The sequence below is a fragment of the Fukomys damarensis genome, unplaced genomic scaffold (assembly GCF_012274545.1).
Source record: "Fukomys damarensis isolate Sample0158 unplaced genomic scaffold, DMR_v1.0_HiC HiC_scaffold_10, whole genome shotgun sequence".
NCBI lineage: Eukaryota > Metazoa > Chordata > Mammalia > Rodentia > Bathyergidae > Fukomys > Fukomys damarensis.
The window spans coordinates 36,574,213-36,599,930 of NW_022900922.1; the positions used below are offsets into that span (position 1 = coordinate 36,574,213).

General features: G+C 42.7%; 1 long non-coding RNA gene across 1 annotated transcript; it reads right to left on the reverse strand.

Annotated features, from left to right (window-relative positions):
- Positions 1 to 2,805: 2,805 nt before the first annotated feature.
- LOC109117984 lies at positions 2,806 to 25,243 on the reverse strand. The gene is made up of 3 exons (XR_002025295.1): positions 25,174 to 25,243; positions 20,517 to 20,633; positions 2,806 to 2,869 (listed from the first exon to the last, which is right to left on the reverse strand). It is a non-coding gene; the product is annotated as an uncharacterized LOC109117984 (long non-coding RNA).
- Between the last annotated feature and the right edge of the window lie 475 nt (positions 25,244 to 25,718).

Sequence of the window (25,718 nt, forward strand, 5' to 3'; positions counted from 1 at the left end):
AGAATTGCAGTGCATAGTTGGCTCTTTTCAGTTGAGGACCACACAGCAGATATTTTCAGCTTCCCAGTCACTGACATAACCCCTAACCACTGCCCTTAAGAAAGCAGTGCAGACAGTATGTCAGCAAATTGTGTGGGAGGATTATAATAAAACTTTATTGGTGAAAGCAAGCTGTGAGCAGGATCCAGCCCACCAGCTGCAGATTGTACAGCCCTATTCCAGATTCTGAGTGTGTGTCGGGGATGCTGGGCACAAGCCCAGGGCCTGGGGCCTGTAAGCAGCTGCTGTACCACTGAGCTACACTGAGGCCCCTGGATTCCAGTCGTTCCTTCCTTTGGCTCATAATTTTTGATAAGGAGAGGTAACCGGAGGGACAAACTATAGTTCCCAAGGATGACCATGCAGCACTTAAACATACAAATGTTACCTTTTTAGATCAAAGATGAGTCTATTTAATGTTCTTAAGGGAACTTTCTCAGTGAGCAGGTGCTTCAGTCCAGCCCCTCCTGCTGAGAGACGGTCATCCCTGCCTCACCCAGGCTGATGGTGAGCGCTCTTTTCAACGCTTGATCTTGCATGTATTTTTCATTCGAAACCTCAGAGGTGATTGTGACTTGAATGGCTCACGTTGGGGCGCCACTGCTCACCACACTTAGACGTAAAGCTTCCTTCTCAGTCATGTTTGGTGGCGACGTAGGCCAGCGCTCCATATGAGAACTGCCCAGCCTGAGCCTGGTCCACCAACGGTCCTCCCGGGACACAGGTCAGTGCGAGGCCAGTCCCGCTCCCAGCCTTCACATGGGAACACGTGCAGAGCTATCTGATTGCACAGTTGCTTTCATTAGGCGAACATGTGCACACTTAGCCAAGCAGGTGAAATTGATTTATGCCAGCCTGCAAGGGCCAGGGGCTGCCCAGGCAGCAGGCTTTGTGTGTGGGGGGAGGCTGGGATTCTTCTGGGTTGAAATCGGTGAGAAAGTCAATTTGAGCGCGCACCCTTTTCACCTCTGAGGCAAGCCCGAGGCCACCTGAATCAAAACCAGATGGAGTCTCAGGCCTAAAGACAACAAACAGCAGTTCAGGGTCCTGTGAGCTGAGGACCACCGGAGCAAGGGCCGCAGCTGGCTGGATCCTAGACTCGGCGGCGGTGCGTGGCAGCTCTCCCCGCCCTGGCTCCCCAAGCTCAGCGGCTCACTGTCCAACGCCCAGGAACACAGCATCCTCCGGGACTGGTTACTTGAGACTGTTCAAGTGTAGGCCGGCTGCCCGCGGAGCCCCGCTTCCTCTGCCGTGTGCCCCTCACAGGGGCTGGTTTGTTTTGGCAGAGCCAGCAGGTGCCCTCCCGGTGCGGAGATCCGAGCTGTGACCCGGAGTCTTGGGTGGCCGCCTTCACACGCGCACTTCCCCGCCAGCCAGGCCATCTGCCACCCACACACTGGACTCAGAGCCTCAGATTCCTGCAGGAGGGAGCGACCTCCCGCCCCTGCCCCTCACAGGCCGACCCCCTGGAGGAGCTGGGCTCCCTTGGTAACCTCGGGCGATGCCTTTCCATAAACAGCGAGGGAGGTGAACATTTCAACATGTGGTCTGTGAAACATTACCTTCCAGCTGATCACTGAAATGGGGCCTGGTAAGCAAACGATGACTTGGACAGCGAGAAGTTTCTTCTAAATTCGCCTTTGAAGAGAGGAGCGGGATCGAGTGGTTATTTTGTCAGTGGCTGGGTTTATTTGGGCACCCCAGTCACAAGAGCATCACCAGGATGGACCTTTTCTCCCTAGCCTACCACTAAATTCCCATACATCCTATAGATCCCCAGGAGAGCCCCATGCAGCCCCCCAAAGACACCAACAGCCAGCTCCACTGCCAGGAAAACAGAGCCAGGAAGCCCAGGGAGGTGTGGGGAGGTTCTTTTGCCTTTCTGTCCCCAGAGCGCAAGATGTCCCTTTAGATTGTAAAATGCAGCCTTGCTGACAGGATTGCTTTTATTTCCACTGCATTGCCCCACTCTGACCCAAGCCCCAGCCCTGAAAGCTGTCCTGAAATTCCTGCTGTGTGCAAAGCAAAAGAGTCAGTGTTGGGGAGTAGTGGGGAGGGTGGGTGCAGGCGCCAAACCTCTACTGCCCAGGCAACCTGCCTCCTGGCCCCCGGCTGCCTGTACCACCTGGGAACAGGGCACAGGTTGGAGTGTATCCCTCTGCTGTCTGTCTGTGTGTCCCTTTGCTGAAATGCAAGTGATAAATAAAGGAGACAGAGCACCTTCCTGCTCTGCACAGGAAGTGGGGCTCTGATGAACATCAGAACAATGGGGCGGCTCAGGTGAGCAGCCCCTAGCCAGGGCAAGCCTGTCAGCTGGGGGAGGCCTGCTGCTCTGGGTTTCACTAAAGGCAGAGTTGGCCTCAACTGCAGGCTTTTTGCCATGAAGTCTGACTGAATCTCCCCTTGCACAGTGTGTTTAAGTCCACTCAGAAACTAGGGGTCTGGCCGTTCTGTGTCACACAGATAGTCAGTGAGCTGGGCACATGAAGGACAGTTCTGTGTTCTCATCATACGCTTTCTAGGTCCCTCCATGGCTCACGACATTTGCTACACACCAGGCACTGTGCTGATACTTTCCAGACATTGATTCCCACAGCAGGTTTTATGGTACCCACTCACACCAGAATAACTGAAGCTTGAAGGAAGTGACTCGCCTAACTGAGGGAGGGGGCATCCGACGGGCGAATGGGGAGACCCGGGTCTTCTCACAGTCACATTGCTCAGGTGTTCATCCATGCAGCAGCAACAGCATAAGCCCCTCTGGTTGTGGCTGGTCTTTCTCCATGATGCAGTGCAGTTAAGGAGACAATGTTGAGGGGAGCCCAAGGTGCTGTGGAGGAGAAGTCTAGGTACCATTCATATCAATGTAATATGCACACCCACAGCAAGATCATGAGTGCCAGGGAACAGACAGATGTGTACACACCCACAGGTGTTCATGCACACACATACATGCACACACACAACACACGTGTACACATACCACACACATGAACTTGCACAGGTATATATACACAAAGACACCTCAAGACTAATTGTCAGTGAGGATGGACAAGAGGTGGCTATGAAACAACATTCTATTTTCACATCAATTGTCTTCACACCCTTCTCTAGCGCACACCTTGCATTTCTGACTGAGTTGAGGGGAAGGTCTAGGGAATACTGGCCATGGAGCAGCTGCCCTGATACGCTGTGTTCTTGGGAGAGTGGTCATTTGAATCAAAAGTAAAGTGGAGAGCGTGGTTGTACTTGTGGGAGCACTGGGCCCCATCAAGGAGGAAGCCTGTGTGTGTTCGCAGCATCTGGTGGCTCTTCGATCTGCCTCCCTGGTCTGTGAGCTTCCCAAGGCCTCTGCAGGTTTGCTGGGGAGGCTGCTGAGAGGGAGGTGGCTCTGGCTGTGCCTGGTGGTGAAGGAGAGGCGAGAAGCCAGGTGCCACAGCCCAGGCAAGCTATGATGGCCATCACCTTTGTGGGTGGAGCCCTGTCCCAAAGCTTCCCCAGGTCAAATGTTTGAAATCTCATTACTAGAGTCAGCTAAAATTGAACTCTCAGTTGAAATCTTTTGTGAGCTGTAGCATAGGTCTTAGGGTGCATGCAGAGCCTACCTGTGAGGGAAGGAAAGAACTAAAAGGTAAAGCCAGTGCTGTTGACCCTGGCTGCTCCAACATGACTGAGACAAATGCTAAAGAAAGGGAGGCTCTGGCCAAGTCATCAGTCTCTTGTTACAGGGCCAGCCACTGCACAAGTTCCCACAGCATTAGATCCCATGGTACATCTTCAGACCCATTAGACAGCCTGGGGATGTGCGAGGAACCCCTGAAAGGTGGAGCAGGGAGGAAGGAGAGGAAGAAACCAGGGTACATCTTAGCATTAGGGTGTGGAGAAGGTTTGATTTGTGACAGATCTCAGAACTTCACTGGAAAAGCTGACTTATTGGATGATTCTGTGTACCTGCACTTGTGTGTGTGTGTGTGTGTGTGTGTGTGTGTGTGTAGTGTTAGAGGGATATTTAGTTCTCTTTATTCATTAAAATAAATGTGCTGATTAAAATAAGTTTCTCATGGAGCTGCAAATAGGGCAGCATTAGCAGTATTGCTAACCACCCACTTACACTATAGAGGGTACCAGCCACCCTACGGCAAGCAGCAGGGACAAAAGGCTCACTCCTGCAACCTGCTATTTCGTACTTTTGAAAGAAAGAAAAGGAAGAGAGGATGGAAGGAATAAAGGAGAAAGAATTCCCTTTAAGAAATAAACCAACATACACATATATATATATATACTTATTGAAAAGGTAAAGCCTCAATGTCAGGAGCGGTGCCCTCCACTAAAGAACTTTCAAAATAGACACATCTGGAAGCCTTTAAGAAAACTGCAGAGAATAGATTTTATTTGCTCTTACCACAAAACGGGGGAAAAGATAACTAACTAATGAAGGTGATGGGTATGTTAATTTTCTTACCAGGAATAATTATTCCAGTAGTCATATCTATATCAAAGTGGCATGTACACCTTAAACACATACAGTAAAAAATTTAAAAAAGAAAATTGGTAAAGGAGATCTTCCTCTCAGCTGGGCAGGCTTAGGTTGTACTGCTGGGAAGGGGAGCTCTGTGTCCTTCAAGGCTCTGAGTCTCAGAGGCGTGAGTCCTCCAGCCTGTACCCTGAGAAGTCAAGTTTGTCTTCATATTATTTGCTTGGAGAGGTAACGTCTATCAGAAGAGTTCTGTGTTCATTTTAATAAAGATCTGAGCTTTGCAAGATTAAAGATGCCACCTGCACTGTGGGGGCCGAGTCTGAGGCAGGTCCAGCGGTCTGTAGACAAATGTCCCCTGTGTTGTCACCACCCCATCAGGAAGTATTTTCCATGCACTTTATATGTTCACTGTGTTTCAGATTGCATTAGATTTTGTCAGTGTTCACTATTTTAAAGATTTCAATGGGCGAAATTCCAGAAGTTGTTTAACACACAGTCTCATATAAGCTGGGGCTATGAGGAGTGACAATACATGAAATATGTCTGCCTTTTTGTTACAGATATATAGAGGATCAGGAAAATTCGGGCCTTCAGTATGGTTTACACATCCACTTTCTGAGATGGGCTCTGGAAATGCAGGTGCCCAAGTTTGTACTTTATGTTATCACCTGACAGCCATTCTGCTTTATCTTCACATTCAGCATGTTTGGGGTTTTTAGTTAGCTTTTTTTAAATTTACTTATTTCAAAGTTTTATCCATGCATACCACTTTTATAGTTTTTTGAATGAGTCTTTCAAGGGTTGTTGATGAGAAGAAAAATTCTCATTTTGACATCTGGCTAAAATTTGAACAGCCAGAGTATAAACAAGACATGGTAGGGATTCTGCAATTTTAATTTTTAAATCTAAATCTGCTTGTGTCCTCTTTAGTGAAAGCTTTCCTATCCCTAATGTGGCTATCAATCTCCTCAATCCTTGTGATAAAGAGGGTGTGCGCATGTGTGTGCGTGTGAATCCACTTCATATTGATATGTTTGCTTTTATAATATCTCTTTGAAGGGCAGGAAAGAGATTTCTTCATGTTCTGCAAGACAGATGCAACTGAGACCAAGGTTGATTCAGCAGCTGCTAAATTTTCTCAGGAGCTTAGGGAAACTGCAGAGTTGAGGTGAACAGAACTATAGAGCAACCAGTAAGAGAAGGTGAGCTGGAAACTCACTTAACCTTAAACCTCTTGAATTTCAACAACAAAGCTGAGGTAATACCAGTCATGCCTACTGTTCTCTATGAATATTGAAATGGGTAATGGTTAGAAAAAATTTTGTAAACTTCAGATTGCTGTCCATTTGTGTATATAATTACATACTGCTGTGTATTCATTTGCACATGTATTATAGTATATAATTACATATTACACAATGCATTCTCACTAAAATTGAGGATGAAGCTATTTTATTTCATAAAGTTCAGATGAATTTTCTAATTTTGGTAAAAACAAAATTTTTCTCTAGGCCCCTTGACATAATGTGTTTATTTTTAGAGATAATTTTATAATGAGATTCTCCCAAAGTGAAAACTATCTATAAAAACAAATCTCAAATACCACCAACAAAAAGTTATTGTAAAGCACATTTTATGAACCCAAATAAGCCTTGCATGAATACTAGTCCTTCAAAGGTGTGTGGAATGAGATCACATTGCTGAAAAATATATCACTTTCTCTTTCAAGGATAATATGCCTTCCTTTCCTTTTACCCATGACTTAGGGAATATATACTGGAAAAGTTCTCTCTCCTTTAGAAGCCAGGAAATTTATGCAACTCTGAAAGAGAAGTTCAGTGATTTTATGGGCCTGGAGCCCAGGGCTCCAGAGCCCCTCAAGGCCCGAGACATGGATCATGGCACTTGAAGGTGGGAAGATGTAAGCTCTAACTACAGCTTTTCTCAAGCTGTATTTGAAGTCACAAAGGTGGTGCTGTTCTTTCTGCTTTCTAGGAAGCTACCCTTAAGAACATAATCAGAATGTGGACAAGACTTATGTAAAAGGATTGTCATTAGTGTGTTTAGAAGAGCAATAAGAATAGAATAGAGCAGAATAGAATAGGTATTTGTCATCAACACAGTATTTCCAAAGAATGTTTATTAAGACTGGAAACTTCTTTATGCTACAATGTGAGATGTAAGAGTTAAATACAAAATTAGAAATGTAATGATTTTAATTTTATAAACATACTTATACACGGGAAAAAAGATTGAAAACAAATATATCCAAATAATACTTTCCAGGGGTGGATATGACGGAATTCGATTTTCTCTTATTCTTTGCTGTATTTTATACATGTTCTATGACAATCACATAGTACAATTAGGAAGAGAGTTTGCTATCTTTGTCTAGAACATCTTTTCCAAGGATGTGAGTTTTGTTCTGACTCAGCAATAAATCTGTTAAGAATTTAATTTTTCAAGATTAGTTTACCTTTGCATAGCTCCACTTTATTTCTGTTTTGGTTTTGTTTTTCCTGTGGTGTAGGGGATTGAACCCCGGGACTCATGCACACTTTGCAAGGTCTGTACCCCTGAAGTACACTGTCAGCCCAGGCCTCCTTCTGAGAAAATGACCAAGTTCCCTGTTGTAACCTCTGCTGGTCTGTGCCTTGCGTCTCTCCCTAGCCCAGTGGCCAAGCCAACAGAGCTCAGCTGCACAAGTGAGGCGAATAACGGGACTCTAAAAAGATAAATTAATTAGTTCCTTGGCCCAATAAGTGCTTCTTGATCTGATATTCTGCTGGGTGTATTTTAAGTATTTTACATCAAGTCATGGAGTGAGGCAGTTTCTTTGAAATCTAAGTCCAGCTAAACCTTTCTCCAATATATCAGTTTTCATTCTTGACAGGTGGACACAACTCTCTGAAAGATGATTGTGAATTCTTAAATCCAAAACATATTTAATGAGCCTGTTCTGTGTGTCAAATACCATGCTAGGAATCTTGGGTACGGAAAAGAAATGTTAATGAATGTCCCTTACCTTCAAGCAAGGTGGCAGTGTTTTCCTGTCCCTTAAATTTCCCAATTTCACCATCCTAAATAACTGTGCAGACAGCAGGCAATTTCTCGATGTTCCAGTATCTACTTTCTAATTCTTTTGGGAAACTTTACCTGTATCTTAACAAATACAAGCAGTGGCATTTAAAACCTATGTGGGTAACAACAACAACAACAAAAAAGCCAGATGTGGTGGAGCTTGCCTGTATTTCCAGCACTTGGGAGGATTGCTATGAGTTTGAGAGTTCGAGACCAGCCTGGGCTACATAGTGAGTTCCAGGTCAGTCTCAACTATACAGTGAGACCCTGTCTCAAAAAACAACAAACAAACAAATAAACAAAAAACCTATCTGGGTAAGAGAACATTGCACTCTCTAGTCTTCTAGCTGTTATAAATAAAGCTTCATTTAGTACACATTATTATTCTGGAAACACTAACATTAATCAAGATCATCCAGGAATTAAAGTATTGTATTTATCTCAAATGGTATGTAAAAATAGCCCCCAGTTTTCCCTGATACTCTCATTTTCTGACACTCATCAAGGTCTATGATATAGTATCAGAAATAGATGAAAAAAGATTAAAAATAACATATAACATGAAAAAAATAAACCCTTTCTTCAACTTATTAAAAGTTTAAAATATCACGAATATCAGTATTCAATAACACAGCAAAGCTAACAAAATCTATGGGATGAAAACTTTTAACAGATACTACATATATCAAGAAAATCTTCTGTAAAATTCCTGTGCATAGTGAGATGTGGTGTATGTCTCTAATCCCAACTCTGTGGGAGGCTGAGGCTGGAGGACCACAAGTTTGAGGCCAACCTAGACAACTTAGTAACTTAGTGAGACTCTGGCACAAAATAAAAAATAAAAAATGGTTGAGGATGTAGCACAATGCAAAAACCTTGGGTTCAATTCTCCGTACTGCCCCCCCAAATCCTGCCTGTACTAACCACTTTCAGGTATGTACAATGCATCTACATTATGTTTGTGGTTTATTACAATGCATGTATCAAACATTAGAATATATATCAATGTATGCTACAGGGTGCATAGCAATGTGTGAAATGCATTCAGATGCCTGCCTGGATAGCAGTATCTGTATGCAACAGGGCTTCTCAAACCTTCAAGTGTACAGAAGTCCTGAGATCCTAGGAGATCTGGGAGCTGAGGCCTAAGTCTGCATTTTGACAAGATCTCAGGTGACGCCAATGTTGCCGTCCACTGACCACACTTTGAGTAGTGAGAATCTTTAGGTTTATCTCATGAAAGAAGATATGAGCTTTTGGGGAAACTTCTGAGCTATCGAAAATCAATCTCCTTGTGGAGGAAGGTTATGTGTCTCTGGAATTCGTGGGACATTGCCTTTGGAAGGACACGAGGTTGAGATGCTGTCATTGTCTGTGTGAGCCTGGCACATCACAAGGGCCTCCCCAGATGGGAGCTGCAGCGTGTGAGGGTGACTTGGCAGCCCAGAGTCTCACAGGTAGGGTGTAGAAGTGACTAGTCTTCAACACATAGGCCAAGTGCAGTACACAGTGTGAAAATACTTTGCAAAGTACAGTGAAAAGGTCAGGTGTTATTATCATCCTCATTATTTTGCAAAATTTACTGGGTCCTGAGGCCCAATCTTAGCTGCTGTGGAAAATAATAGGAGCATGGCTGCTATTCTAGACAGCACTGGATGGCCTTCAAGGCCTCATAGGGTTTCATAGGGTGAGGTTTCATTGGGTGAGGCTTTGACTGCAGTGAAGGGAAGGGACAAGGGTATATAATTAGTGCCTGATCCACCTCTCCTCCACCTCATAGCAACTCTCTTCTCTGCCTTTTCCAGCCTCGGCCTGCATCCCTGATCCTCTCCGTGATGCCAGCGCTGAGAGGAGCTGCAACATGCGGCTCAACTTCTCCCAGCAGCTTCCACCCAGCCTCACCCAGTGGCTTTCACACGCTCCCCATCATGGGGAACAGAGTCTAAGCAAATTTGCCCAGCTCATCATTGGCCAGCTGTTCACTTGTCTGGTAATCAACCATCTTGCTCACACATGAATGTGTGTATCTGTATGCATTTGTGTTTTTCATGAAATTGAAATTTCTCAGTGGTCATTTCTGATGTGGTCACAATGATCTTTTATTTTGTTTGTATTGTGGATTGATCTTGGATTGTTAACACCAGCATGATTCTTTTACCTACTGATATACATTTGTACTTGTTGACCTAGGACTAGTACAATGTTTGCTCAAGAATGACAACCATTTGTTTTCTCTCTGAGGCTCTTGTAGAAACTATCTAGAGGATGGCCTGGTTCTTGACAGCTACCTTGAGCTTTATCTGACTGGGTGTGCTTTGAGAAGCAGAGAAAGGAAACTGGACCTCAAATTACAAGCTGTTACCAATGCACTCAGCTAGAATCAAACTGAATGAAGAATTTGGGGTCAAATGTGTAACAGCGGTTCATTACAAGAGTGCATGCTCTGGGGTGCCATTCTCCAGTCCTCTTTTGGTTCCTATTTAATGGCTACTTACTCACTGCATGTTGTGAGCACAGATCTTGGTTACAATGGTGAACTACATGGCTTCTTGGCCCTTGAAGTGCTCCCAGCCATTGTGTGTGTGTGTGCAAGTGTGTGTTGTGGGAATCGGCTCATCTGTCCCAATGTGTGTGAGTCTAAGTGTGCATACACATGTGTGTAGGTACATAACAGGAAGTGTGCTCACAAAGGTGGGTACGTAAACAGATTTCTTCAAAAGGGCATGCCCAGAGGAGTAGAGGGGTAGAGGTGAGCCCGCAGACTGAGGGGCTGCAGTCTGGAGGTTGAAGGAAAGTTCCTGTTCTGGTGACATGGGAACTGAGGCTTGAAGGATGAACAGGAACATAGCCAGGCAGAATATAGGAGAGATAAATGTTTTAGTCAGAGGAAAATGTGTATCAGAGGCTCAAGGGCAGACTGATCCAGCATAAAAGAAGCTTTGAGTGTGGGGCAGGAGGACCTGTGAGTGACAATGTGGGGGAGATGAGCAGAGGCTGGGTTACCTCTCAGACCCAAGGATGAGTGAGACACCCCGCACCACAGCCCTGTCACTCCCCTCATCCACAATAATAACCCTCGGAAGGGTCCTCCTTGGTTTGTTCCCTGCAAAAAGGGAAATTCCCTGAATTTTGTCTTCACCCCACTTCTTCCTGCTTGGTGTAATCATTGTGCAAAACACAAAAAGGCCTACTGTGGTAGGTGCGGGCCAGAAAAGGAGGGTTGACCTCTCTCTCCACCAAACCCACACCTCTCTGCAGACAATAACCATTTCTACTTCCAACTCACAGACACCAGTCAGTGTGAGGCATCGGAACAAAAGCTCTAATAGCTGTCTCCCTGCTCAGCTGCCCTGTGGGACTGCAAGAGCCCTAGGCCTCTTCCCTCAAGCTGAGGGTTTGCATCACAGGTGAGTTGACTTAACAGGTCTGATTGGCTGCTAAGTGGATTTCCAAATACTCAGTGTCTTACAAACCAAACACATCATGCACAACATGCATGATGAAAGAAGCCCAGGAAGTCAATCATGAAGGACCCGTTTGGACGGCCTGGGACAGAGGTGATCACAGTCCCAGCTTTTGCTAAATTTAATGCGACTAGCCAAGTAAAAGAAGCTACTGAGAAAACACAGAACTCCAGCCAACAGTTTCAGTGATGGAAAATTAAATATAGTTGAGACATAAAACTTTACAATATAGCAATTGAAGGGTGATTGTATGTCTTTCATAGTTTAAGAATGCAGTTCAATGGACCATCTCTTAGCATTATCTGAGAAAGCTCATATATTTGATTAGAACCATAAAAATATCTTAGAGATCCAGGAAAGAGCATGCATACCTTAAAACCAAACATTCTACCACCTGGATCACCAGTATTCTCATTTTTCTTCTACCTTTAATTTAATTAAAGCGGCCACGGCCAAGCTGGAATTCTTGTATGTGAACTTTGTGTAGAAAATTCAAAGAAATTTGAGACTTTCTGAGATTGAGAGTTTACACATAGGGGTTGTTGCAAGGGATACGAGCCAGACCCACATTTAACCCAGGGCCTGGAAATGACTGTGAATCTGCCTCAGTGCTGTGTACCTGGGGCCGGAGGTCGAATAGGGACACGAGCATGGCCCATGTGAATTGTCCTGTGATCCATGACGTGTTGATTTGGAGGAGGGAGAAGTCAGCTGGGGCCAGGCTAGATTGGAGTCTTGGCTGTGGGCCTCTCCAGCTGTCATTTCTACCTTGTCTGCTTCACTTACATCCACTCTCCTGACTCAGCCAGAATTGCAAGCCCTCATGTAATTGCATTGGGCTAGATAAAGAGAGGGCGGTGTGGTCTGGAGTGACTAACGCCAAGATCTGTCACACTGGTGAGCATTGTGTACTGTGGACAAGAAACCCAAAGGAATACGAAAGCAATAAAATAGTAATCCTGGTTATTACATGTTTAGCAAATCCAAGTTTTCATGAAATGCTAAATAATAAAAAGGTTTCTCAAGATACATCTACCCTAATAAGAAGGGATCTGACGGTCCTAAATCAGTGTAGTCTAGTTCAAGGGGATTTATTGGGATGCTCTTATATTTGAGGCATTGTGAAAAGCTGTGGTCATTGAGAGGATGAATTACACATAGTCACATTAGTGCTCATTCTGTCATTCTCCACCTCCAACAAAAACAGAATGGCAGAGTATCTAAGGTACTGGTGAACATCATTCTATGACCAGATCTTCGCCAGGGACTGTGCTAGACCCTAAAGCTGTAAGGCATGATAGCGAACCTTTTAGAGATGAGTGCCCAAACTGCAGCCTAAAACCCACTTCTTTATTGCAAAGTGACAACACTGCAAGTAATCCTGAATGCTGAGGTTGTAGTTTAGAAAAAAACAACTCATACTTTAATATCTTTTGTCTTACAGGTAAAATAACATGTGTGCCATAGATTCACCACCACTGCTACAAGGTTTATTAGGACCAAAAAATTTAGGAGTTGATCCTTAGGATCTCACGGGCTTTGTGGCAATTGCCTTTTTTCCTGCTGTTTTACAGGGGCCAAAAAAATTATTATACAGTAAAAGTATAAGACTCTGGAAGATGATAAAACTTAGTCTAGCTCTTAGGGAACCTGACCAAAGGGAGCAAACAAAATAGGAAAGGCAGAGTTTGTGTGATTCCAACACATGTGCTCCTAAGCACTATACTGCAAGGCAAAGGTGAGAGACTTTGTAGAAATTATCCAGCAAGGTCAGGAGTTTTCATTTGAACTGTCACCGTGTCCAGCACTCTCATGACAATGACAAGGGCAAGGGAAGAGACCCCACCCAGTGCTGCTCTCAGGACTTCACTTTCATTCATCCTTCCTGAAAAAATATTTCTAAAAGAGACCTAAAGAACACAATTTCCCTTCTTGGCCTCCATCCTAAAAAAAAGTGAAACCCAGGAAAATGTTGCTTGAAGCATGCAAGTAGCTTAAGTAGGAGTAATGACAAATACACAATGTTACACTGTGCAGCCTTCTAACTTGTATTATGGCAAAAAATACAAATGATATTAGAAAATGCTTTCATGATGGGGGAAGTTTCAAGACAAAAAATATGTGTGTGTGTGCGTATATGTGTGTGTAAAATTATCCTAATTTCATTATTTTCGAGTACATATGCATATGCCTTAAAAAAGGGATTGATAAAATTTTACAAAACAACTATAGCAAGTCCTGAATACTGTGCTATTCATTTTTTCTTAAAACTTTTATTTTCTAAGTCTCTATAATGAGCATATGATGTTTTTACAATTAAAATGTTAATGATAGAATTTTTAAAGGGGGAAACAATGAGTTTACGTTAGCTGTGTTATGGAAGTAATTCTTTTACTTCGTAGGCTGTAACAGAAATTATTGAAATAAGGAAAACAATGAAATAGAATTTTTGAAGTTAACAGACAAAAGCCTGTTTAACTGAGTAAAATTTGCAATTAATCGACTAATCATAATGCATGGGTTTACAGATGTTTCTAAGCCCACAAACTGAGAATGTAGGAATGAAACAGACAGAACATGACCATCAATATCTAAAATATTTACTCTCTGGACCTGTATAGGAGAAGTTGGCCAACTTTTACTACAAAATACTATGCACACATTAAATTAATATAGATCGATGTTCTTGAATAGCAATATCAAAAAACCTACAGGCCACCCTGATTTATGGTTTAAACTGAAAAATTTTGACTTTTCAATAGTGTAAAGTGATATGCATTCAGCAGGATGTGTACTTGGACTTTTGAATTCCTATCTCTCTTGAGAGCAGTGATATGTATCCTGATCTCTCTTGCTGCTGGGCAGTAGCAGCTGCAGCTCCCAGCCAGCCCTGTGATCCCAGGTGGAAACAACCCAAAGCTACAAGTGCTGTGTTGCTCTGCTAGGATGCTTGAAAGGTCACATTACTGAATGCATTTTCATCTGATGATGTTTTCAGCTCACAGTTGTATTTTTTTCTTTCTTTCTTTTTCTCCCCCCACCAATGGGTTTACTGGCTGTAATCCCATAAGTCAAGGAGCACCTGTATATCATATCATAGTATATGAAATATCACAATATAAGAAAATGAATAAAGAATAAAGATTAAAAGAGCCGCCAAATTTTTATAGCTGTTTTTAGTCATAGATTGACTATCAAATATTTTCAAAACAGTTACTGTGTTTCAGATTGTGTGAGTTACTTTTCTCTCTTTGCTGAGGCAAAATAGCTAAGGGGGAAGTTAAAGGGGAAAAGGTTTCTTTGGCTCACAGTTTGGAGAGGTTCAGTCCATAATGGGCTCGCTCCAAGACAGAGATGGCAAACAGGCATTGCAGAGGAGAAACAACACGGTACTCACACAGTAGCAAAGGCAGCAAGGGGCCTTCACCGGGTCTCTCTGCCCCTTTTATCCCATCCAGACTTTGAGGACTAGGGCCGTACCAAACTAATCCCTCACATACAGTGGCTTAGTAATCACACGCCCTTAAACCCCAGCATCACACATTCCAGATTCAACCACCTCTGGGAAGTCCCACCTCATCTGCATGAGGCTTTGGGGGACCTCTAAACACAAACCATAACATTCTGCCCCTGGCCCCACAAAGACTCATGCACATCCCTTTTTGCAAAAAAGCATTTAATCCATCTCTAAGAGTTGCCAGAATCCTGATAGTTTCAACATTGCTAAAAAGTTCAAAATCTAAAGTCTCCTCTGAGATGTAAAGCAATCTCTTAGTTGCAAGCCCCTGTACAAATGAAAAGGAAGTTAAACACTTTCAACATTCAGTGGCACAAGATAGACATTTACATTCCAAAATACAAACAGAAGGGCTGGGGATTTAGCTCAGTGCTTCTGCCACCTGCCTCAGAAGTGCAAGGTCCTGAGTTCGATCCCCAGTACCAAAAACTAATTAATTAAATAAATAAAATACAAACTGGAGGATACAAAGGAATGGAACCAAAGTAAGTCTAAAATCCATCAGGGCAGACATTACATTCCACAGTTCCATTTGCTGCATTCGAGGCAATCTGTGGCAAATTGTGAACTCCAAAGGGCTTGGGTGGCTCCAGTCCTACTGCTTCCAGTGGTTGTAGCTCCCAGGCCTTCTCTCTCTCTTATTTTGTGGTATCCGGGATCAAACTCAGGGCCTTGTGCTTGTGAGGTAGGAAAGGCATGACCCCACATGGCTTCTGTCTTCAGCAGGCTCTGCTCCCTCCTTGCAGCTTCCTCAGATGATCCAAGATCCTGACTTCTCCAAACTTCTGGGGCCTCCACTGCACCTTAACATCTCACACTGGCCTCTCAGGGGCACCCTCCTGGACTCCCAGGCCTTCTTCTGAAATCTGGGGGGAAGCCTTCCTGACCCTACCACTCTTGCATTCTGCATGCACCTAAAACCAGTGCTGCATAGATGATGCCAAGGTCTGCTGCCACCTGGAGCAGTCATAGCCAGTCTTCCTCTTGGCTGTAGTGGTCCAATGCCTATGAGCCAAATCCCAAGGAACACATCCCTAATCTGCCATTTGGAACAACTTCCCTAAGCTTCTGCCATTCTGGAATATGATGCTCCTGGACTTTCTTCTCAAAGCAAAGTTTTTCACCTTACAACTCTGAGGCTGCTTCTTGTGATGCCTCCAGGCCATCTCTTCTATTTTCCTGTTCCTTCTGACCAGTCAAGATCACCTCTGCTCTCCTTGCAATCCGCAGCTCTACTGGAGCTTCCTTTCTGGTCAAACTCAAATATTTTAAATCATTCTGGGCTTTTTGCTCTTGATTCTCAACATAGATCTGGCTAAAAGCCCCCAACAGCAGCCAGGCCACCACCTCAATATTTGACTGCCTTGAAATTTCTTCTGAAAGATTAATTAGTCCACTGTTCTTAATCTCAATCTCAGGCAAAGTCTCTGGATGTGAACAAAATGCAGAAAACTTTCTTCCAAGACATAACACACATCATCTTGGGCCCAACAGCCAATTCAGACCTGCTTCCCAGCAGAAACCTCCCTAGCCTGGTCTTTACAAGCTTTCTAGTCTTCTGAGCTCTGACCAGAATCTCCCATAGAGAACAGCCTAATGTGTTCTAGCTCTGCCTCTTCAGCTGGTGGCTCTGAAACTTTTGGCAAAGTCTCTGAACATGAGCAAAATGCAAACAAACTTTCTGTTAAGCCATAGCACACATCTTCTGGAATCCAGCAGTGAATTCTACTTCCCAGCAGAAACTTCTCAATCCTGTTCTTTACCAGCTTTCTGGTCTTCTGAGCTCTAACCACAATCTCTCATACAAAACAGCTTAAGGTGTTCCAGCACTATGTAGCCAATGTTTCCAGATCTTTCCTAACTAACTCTCCCCGTTCCCACAAGCAACTTACAAAGGACTTTGAGCCACATGGACAGGTAATGTCACAGCAACAACCCCACTCATGGTACCAAATTTGTGTTACTTTTCTCTCATTGCTGAGACAAAATACCTAGCGCCAAAAGTTAAAGGAGAAGGGGTTTATTTGACTTACAGTTTGGAGAGGTTTCAGTCCATAATCAGCTGGTTCCAAGGCAGAGATGGCAAACCATTATCACAGAGGAGAGACAACATGGTATCCACACAGTAGCAAAGGCAGCAAGGGGCTTTCACAGAATCTTCCTGCCTCTTTTATCCCATTCAGACTCCTGGGATTAGGTGGTGTCAAACTAATCACTCACATGTAGTAGTTTAGTAATCACACACCCTTAACCCCAGCTAGCATCACACATTCCATATTCAACTACCACTGAGAAAGAAAGTCCCACTTCATCTGCATGAGGCTCTGGGGGGACATCTAAACACAAACCATAACACAGATCCTATTTCAGCACATAGGAAATATCGATGCACAAAACAGAGAAAAAAATCACAACACTACAGAGCCTGCACTTGAGTAGGAGGAAGAATAAATAGTAGTAACTATTTAGTATGACTGAATTAAGTGTCACAGGGAAAGAGTGCTCTCAAAAGATTGCAAATAGAGTAGGTGACACGGGACACTCATTGAGAGGATCAGGAAAGATCAAATCCTGGAATAAAGTGTCAGCCCAAATAAGGAAAAGAGACTCTCTAAAAGACCAAGAGTTTACTCAGAGGTAACATTGCAATGAGAACACTTATGTCATAGTACAACTACGAGTATTCAAAGAGATTGAGGCAAAGGGAAATTTTTAAAGGTAAAACAAGAATTCTACAAGTTGTTTGGAATCAGTTATTCTTGGCTATAAGGATCCATAACAAAGATGATGCCTGTCTGTGGTTGAACTGGCAGATGTCCTCATGGAAGGGCTTTTTGTGTAAGATTGCAGTGGGCTTTGTGTAAGGTTGAGAGTCTACAAGACTCTTAAGATAGTTCTTGTCATAGAGTTTGCCTGCATGAGAACCCCTCCTTCATGACATCCTGGCTTTGCTTTCTTATTAATGCTTTGCACATGCAATTCCTTATTGATTCCAACCATTTTCACAGAGGCCCTGGTGTTATCAGTGTGCGTTGCAGGCAGAAGAGCATTCGCACCAGCTGTCTTTACAGTGAGCAGTGCCTGGAGTGTGGAGAAGGAGAGAGCCATGTACTGGATTGGACTTAGAGAGGTGGTCAGGCTGAGTCAGAATATAAGGAGTGTTGAGGACCATTTTGAGGCCTGGAAAAAGGGTTTGAATGGAGCATGGACATGATGGGCCACATCTTGATGGATCTGCTGTCTGCCATCATGGTGCTACAACAGGCCTAAGGATGGCAGCTGCGACACTTGTTGTGGAGTTAGTGGTAGGAACCCAGAAAGAAAGTCATTGTGGTGACTCATGTAGTTTGGAGAGATCAAAGTTTGGATATATGTGGGAGAGAAGGTAGAGATGAAATGATTTCTTAACAGAGTATATGGGTTGGGAGAGGTGGAAAAACACCTAAACTTTTGTCCTGAACAACTGGATAAATGGAGTTGCTAATCAAATAGATGAGGAAAATTCACTGTGCAGTTCAATTTTTATGTATTAAGTTGCTTCTGTCAGAAATCAGGCATAGATACAAGAATTTGGAGCTGGAGGAGGACCTTGGCTGTAAAGATGCATTTGGGAATCTTCAGCCTATAAACTTAAGTCATCAGATCACTTACAGGTGAATGTACATACACTGTACAAGGCATATATGCAGAGGGAGAGGACCCAGGAGCAAACTCCAGGCCATGAAATGTTGAGTATTCCTAAGGAGAGGAGGAAGCTACAGTGTAGACTGAGAAAGAGGGAGCAGGTAATCCAGGCAGGAAATCTGGCAATCAAAGGCAGAAAGTGTGTCAAAGAGGAGAACTTTGTCAGTGGATCAGAGGAGGGGTCAATTAGCAGGAACAGAAAGTCGCCATGGACTCAGCCTTGTGAACATAATTGGTGACCTGGAAGGGGGCAGATTTGGTTAAGTGATGGCAGCAGAAGCCAAACTGGAGGAGTGTAACAAGTAAGAGGGTGAAGTTTGGAAGCAGCAAGTGTAGAGAGCATTTCTGAAAGATTTTCTTGCATAAGTGAACAGAAAAATAGAACCAGAGCTAACATGAGAGTTGGAATTCAGTTGACGTTGTTTTTCCTTTTGTTACAAGAAATAAATAGCACATTTGCATGCTGACAGGAATTATCCAGTGAGGCAGAAAAATGTGATAACATCAGCATGAGATGGTATGTAGTGCACTGGACAGGTGCCCTTCAGTAAGCAAGAGGAGGTGCAGTCCAGTGCCAGGCGGGGACCTGACTTCAGACAGCGATGCCAATCAGGACCTGTGACCTCTAAACCTTGCACCTCAGCATGTGAGGGAACAGCAGAGCAGGAAGGCCACTCTCACCTTCCCCTTGTCTCTTCCCTGGAGCAGGTCTTGTAACCCAGAAAGGTCACAGTCTGCCCTTTCAAGTTCTTTCTCCCCTACAATCCCCATCGACAGGGGACCTGTTGCATATCAGGAAATGAGGAATACAGGAGCACCAAGAATGTGAACAAACACGTTCCCTCCAGCTTGTCATCACAGCACACCCCTATCATACTTCTTCATAATTATCCATAACATTGCTGAAAGACCTTGTGTCATATAAAACTTAGACCATCTGTCATTTTGCTATAAAGGTCTTAGCCATGAACCGTGTGATGGGTAAAGTAAAGAGTACTTTTGCTTTGCTACAGATTTGAGCCAGTAGCTCCTGTGTGCAAAGTGCTTTTGTATCTTGGGGTATAGAGTCATTCTGCAGCCTCTCCCGTGGCCGCTGTAATCCACAGTGCTCGAATCCTCTGTATAAAGTGCAGTAGTACTTGCATATCTTTGCATGCCTTCTCGTGGAATTTCAATTGTCTCTCCATTCCTTATTATAATGACTGGAAGTATTGTGTAAATAGTTGACCTACTGTACTACATGTTTTCTTCATAGATGTTATTTTAAAAAAATATTTTGATCCCTGTTAATGGAATTTGAAACACAGATCCTAAGAACAGGAAGGGCCAACTGTGTATCCTTTAAAATTCATCTCATCATCGTGACAAACTCATGAAGGACAAACCACGACCCTATTTTACAAATGAGAAAATGTCCTCTGAAAGTATAAGCAACTTAATGGAATGATAATTCATGCCCAAGTCTTACTCAAAGCCCTGACTTACATTAGTTTTTGACCTAGAAGACGAGGTATACAAAACATATCATTTACCTCTTTTAAGTGAATATTCAGTGGTATCAGTGTCCACTCACATGCTGGGGTCATCACCTCTGTCTAACTTCAGGACTTTCTCATCCTCCCAAACTGAAATTGCTAAAATTACAGTTTAATTGTTTTAAACACACACCTATATTATATTTATAAAAACAGACTGCTTGGCATGGTGGCACATGCCTGTAATGCCAGCAACCAGGAGGCTGAGGCAGGAGGATTGCCACAAAGTTCAATGCCAGCCTGGCCTACACAGTGGGTTGTTCAAGGCCAACCTGAATTAGATAGTAAGGCCCTGTCTCAAAAAACCCAAAACATCCCCCAATACTGCCCTTACTCAATGAAATAGCTATTAAACTAAAATCAAAGAGATGAGATTGAGTCATTTGTTGGCAACGTGGTTTAAATATTCATTAAAATTTTAAAAACATTATACGGCAGTACAACCTTTCAGTATTGCAGGAAAAGATAAGGGAAGTGGTTGATGTGAAAACCAGTCTGGCATGAGAGGCCACCAATTCCTCACTGAGTAGCCTGGAGGTGTAAAGGGCAGACTCAGGGATCCAGGTGACCAGCTGCATTTTGCGGACAGCTTGGAGTCAAGCCACACCCCACCTTCACTGTCCTGTGGGGCCTGGGTGTCACGTGCCCCTGGCCAGCCTCAGCAGCTCCCTCTCCAAGAGCTGAAGGGATATGCGGCTTCTCCTCTGCCCTACAATTACCTGGGTCCTGCTTGAGGAGGTCAAGCTGTCTCTGCAGAGTCCCGTCTGGCTGTCTTCAGGGAAGCTGGAAGGGCCTGGGAACTCTTGCACAGGAAGTAAGGAATCCTCCCAGAGAGCCTGAGTTAGGAATGGAATAGTCAAGAGCACAGAGAGCAGTACTATTTGGATGATTTCTAATTACCTTCTCTATGAAATACTCTAAACACTATCCTCAACTTTCTAATATTATCATTTCAAAGCCTCAGACTGCACCGAGCTAATTTGGTGACAAAACTAAGAGAAAAAGCACAAATAGAATAACATCTTTTAGTTTCGGATATGGAGAACACATTTGGGCCGGAGTTTTGAAGTGAAATATAAGAATACAATAGCACGAAGTACTTTTCTACATTTCCACCTATAGGGTGAGTGTAATCACTGCCTGTTGACCTTACCCTGGAGCTGTTACGGACAAAACATAATGAAACTTGGGATTTGCACAGGAAGAAACAGCAGAGAAACCTCAATTCACATCAAGTGTCATGATATTCACCACTGTCTGTCTTGAAAATGCTTATATTTTTTCAAAACGTCTGCTAACTTTTCAGTATGGCCAGAACAGAAGACATTCAGTGTTGTTGATCTCCATAAGTATTTCTATGCCAAGTGAAACAGCCAATAATAAGGTATTAAGAATTAATTAAGTATAAGATATTGTTCTAAAAATGTGACATACATTAACTCACTTATATTCATAACAGTTGTGTGGAATACATAATACTACCATTATGCTAATTATTAAGCTATTGGAAACATCAACCATGAAAAAGATGAAAAAAACTTTGAATGTGTTAAGCTAAGTAAAAGAAAGCAATCTTAAGGAATCATACTGTGTGATCCCATTTATGTGAAATATGAAACGTCTCAAGTAGGCAAATCTATGGAGACAGGACATAGTCACGGTGCGGGGAGAGTGGAATGGGGAGTGACTACCACTGGGTACTGGGTTTCTTTCTGTGCTAATTAAAGTGTTTGTGATGACAGTGAATATACTAAAAGCTACTGAATCGAATACTTGAAGTGCATGAATTTTAGTACAAAATTAAATAGATGTTTAAAATCATCTTAATCATGGCTTCGTGATCAGTTACAGACACAGAGATGGTAGCAGCTTGCTACAGCTTAGATCTTAAATGTGCCACAGAGGACTGCGTGTTAAGGGCTTGGTCCTCAACTTGGTGTTCAGTGGAGGTGGTGACGCCTTTGAGAGATATTGTTCAGTAAGAGGCTTTGGTCATTGGTAGCATGCTCTCAAGGAAGACTGTCTCCTTTGCTCCCAATCATGAAGTCCATGGGCTTCCTCTGCTGTGTGCAGCCACCATGTTATCCTGTGCCCCAATAGCCTCCAAACAGTAGGGTTGTCTGTCATGGACTGACCCCTCCGAAACTGTGAGCCAAGACAAACCTTCCCTTTGTTTTTTTAGTTAATCTGCCTCAGTTCTTTATTATAGTAATAGAAAACTGAATAGCACAAAGCTATACATATTTTATATGGGTACACAAATATTATGAGTAGTTTATACAAGTTTTGATGTAAGGTCACCTTGTAATCTAGTCTTTAACAGCACATTTAATGAGGTGATGGCTGAATATAAGGCATAAGTATTAACAGAACTAGGAATGGTTAGTGTATCTGGCCCCTCACTAAATATAACTGATACTTTTCTTCATTGTAAAGAGAGTAGAATCGGTTTTATTTATTCCATGAGTGATTTCTTGTCTTATTAAATACAAGTACAGAATTGTTCTTGGTCTAGTATGATGTTATGGTCTGAATGTGGAGTGGGTTTATGTGTTGGAAAATTGATCCCCAGCTTGACGTTTAGAGGTAAGCCCAGTGGGTGGAGGGAAGTCCTTTAGAAGACACTGTGGGACCTCATTATCTTGGCTTCTCTCTCTCTCTCTCTCTCTCTCTCTCTCTCTCTCTCTCTCTCACACACACACACACACACACACACACACACACACAGTGCAACCACTGTGCTTCTGTCCATCCTGAGGTCCACTCCAGGTTGAACCAAGGTTGTACCTGTCCTCGAATCTCTAGAAGTATAGGCAAAATACAGTGGTACCTCAGCTCCTGAACTTGATTCTTTCCGTAATTCTGGTCACAGACTGAGTTGGACAAGAACCAAAATAAGGTATTGATTGGGTTCAATGTTTACCTTATGGAGAAATTTGACTTGGTTCTCATCCAGTTTGGTTTGAGACCAGAACTGTGGGGAGAATTGAATTCATAAACAAGGTACCACTATAAACCTCTTTTCTTTATAAAGTAACCCACCTTTCACACCCTCAGAAGGAACCAGTCTGGCTGACACCCTGACCTTGTATCTTGACCTTGACCCTGTCCAGCCTCCGGAAATGTGAAAAAATAAATCTGGTGTTTAATCTACTCAGTTCATGGAATTTCCAACTTTCTGGGAGACATCTTACTGCTCTGTATTTTTCTTGAGAGTTACCTAGTTAACAACTTTATATCAGGTTAAAAAGACTTTATTTTAAATTTTATTTATTCTAATACCTGTAAACTTTTTTCCCTATTTTTACTGAAGCATCATCAACAAATAAAATTTATATGTTTACATACAAAACAATGTGATGTTTTGATGTGCACACATATTGTAAAATGATGACTATAATCAAGCTAAGGAACATACCTCACATAGTTGTGTGCATGTAGGTGGTGAAGACTTAAGATTTCCTGTTTTACCAGCTTTCAAGTTTACAATAGTAGTTATCATGCTGTATACTAGGTCTCTGGGATTTAGTTATCTTGCAATTGCAATTTTGTATACTTTGACCAGTATTTCTTTATTTTTCCCACCTCTTGGCCACTGGCAACCACCCTTGTACTCCTTGCTTCTGAGAATTCAACTCTTTTAGATGCCACATACTTATGTGTGGAATGAGATAATGGAGTGTTTATCTTTCTGTGCCTGGTTTGTTTTGCTAATGTAGTGTTTTCTGGGTTCACCCACGTTAACACAAATGGCAAGATTTCTCTTTTTTTAAGGCACATATATTTCTTTTTCTCTATATCCTCACCAACACATACCTTTTGACTTTTTGTAATAGCCATTCTAAAAGGTATGAGGTGATGTCTCATTGTGGTCTTAATGGAGAAAGACCAAAAGTAGATGGAAAGATAAATCTCATTTTCATGAAGTAGATGAATTAGTATCGTCAAAATATCCACATTACTCAGTGATTTACAAATTAATGTGACTCCCCCATCAAAATTCCAGTGCTACTTTTCATAGAATTAGAAAAACATCCTTAAGTTTATATAGAACCACAATAAACTCCAAATGCCTAAAGTAATCATAAGCAAAACAACAAAGGCAAATACATGTTTTCTGATTTTTAAATTATACCACAAAGACATAGTAATTAAAACAATGTGGTGCTTACATAAAAACAGGCACACACACACACACACACACACACACACACGAGAACTCAGAATAGAAAGCCAGAAATAAACTGCATAGTCAGTTGACAAATCTTCAAAAAGGTCCAAAGAATAAACATTGAGAAAAGGAAGCCTTCTTCAATCTGTGGTGTTGGGAAAACTTAATATCCATAAGCAAAAGAATAAAATTGGATTCTTACCTTAGACTATATATAAAACTAAGTTCTAGGTGAGTTAAAGATTTAGATAGAAGAGCTGAAACTATAAAGTTCTCAGAAAAAAACTTAAGGAAAAAGTTCCCTGATGTTGCTTTGACAGTGACACTGGAATATGACACCCAAGTCACAGAAAGCAAAAGCAAAAATAAACAGAGAGAACTACATTAAACTAAAAAGTTTCAGCACAGTTAAGGATACATTCAGCAAATCAAAGAGCAAACTAAAGAATAAGAAATGATAATTGCCAACCATTTATACAGTAAGGAGTTAATACCAAAAATGTGTAAGGAATTCAGGCAACTCAAGAGGAAAAGGTAGCAATTTATAAAAGAGCAAAGGATCTGAATTGATATTCTTCCAAACAAGACATATGAATAGGCAAATACTTTGCCCTCAATATCATGAACCATAGGGATGGATGTTGCTTAGCATCAGAAATGTGCAAATCAATGCCTTTTTCTTCCTCCTCATTAAACATTGCTTGATATATCTACTTGCATATAAGGAAACTGACTGTTTTAGTCACTTTCCTATTGCTAAACAAAATACCTGACATGCATGACTCAAAGGAGGAAAGGTTTCTTTGGTTCACAGTTTCAGTGGGTTCCATCCAGAGCTGTCTGGCTCCGAGGCAGAAATGGTATTGTGGAAAGGGCCTAGTGGAGAAGAACTGTTCAATGCACGGCAGACAGAAAGCAGAGAGAGAGAGAGAGAGAGAGAGAGAGAGAGAGAGAGAGAAGGGAGGAGTCAGGTCACATGCCCAGTGACCCCAGTAAATAAGAACCCCTCTGGGTCACATGCTCAGAGACCCGCCTCTTCTGACCAGGCCTCTCTTTTGAACAGCACATTCAGATCTGAACCCATCAAAGGATTCATCCATTGATTACTGTCCCCATGATTCAGTCCCCTATCAAAAGCCTGACCTCCGATTTCAAGAGTTTTGGGGAACATTTTAGATCTTACTCTACTGCTTATGGTTCTATACCTGAGGACCAAGATAGCAGCCTTGATGGAAGCCCTGAAAGGAAGAGAGATGATCCACACATAGAAGAGGCATCTACTTGTATTAAGGGAAACTTCAGGGTCGTCCAGAATAGAAGTGATACAATGTAGATCTTGCTGCCAAGAAGCTGAGTGATCTCTGAGAAATAATATTATCCTAAGAACTTGGCATAGCTCTGTTGTAGACAGCTTGGCTATTCGGAGCCATCCCAAGAAATTGGCCTTGTTATGGGAAAATTTAAGCACTCCATCTCAGTGTAGTTACTCCATTCACGTGCTTGAAGGAAGCCAACGACATAGGTTGTCAGCCTGAACTGGTTGAGCCATCTGTCTACTTCTGCATGTATAATTTACGGTGGACACAAACATGGGATACAAAAATCTTCATTCTTTGTGGCTGACCCCAGCTATAAACCTTGAGCCCCAATTCTTTGCCTGTGATTTTTGACTCTCTCCTCCTAAGCCATGGCAAATTGGTGAAGCCATTTGTACCTGTCCAGAAAACTATATACTTCCCCCTTCAGGGCA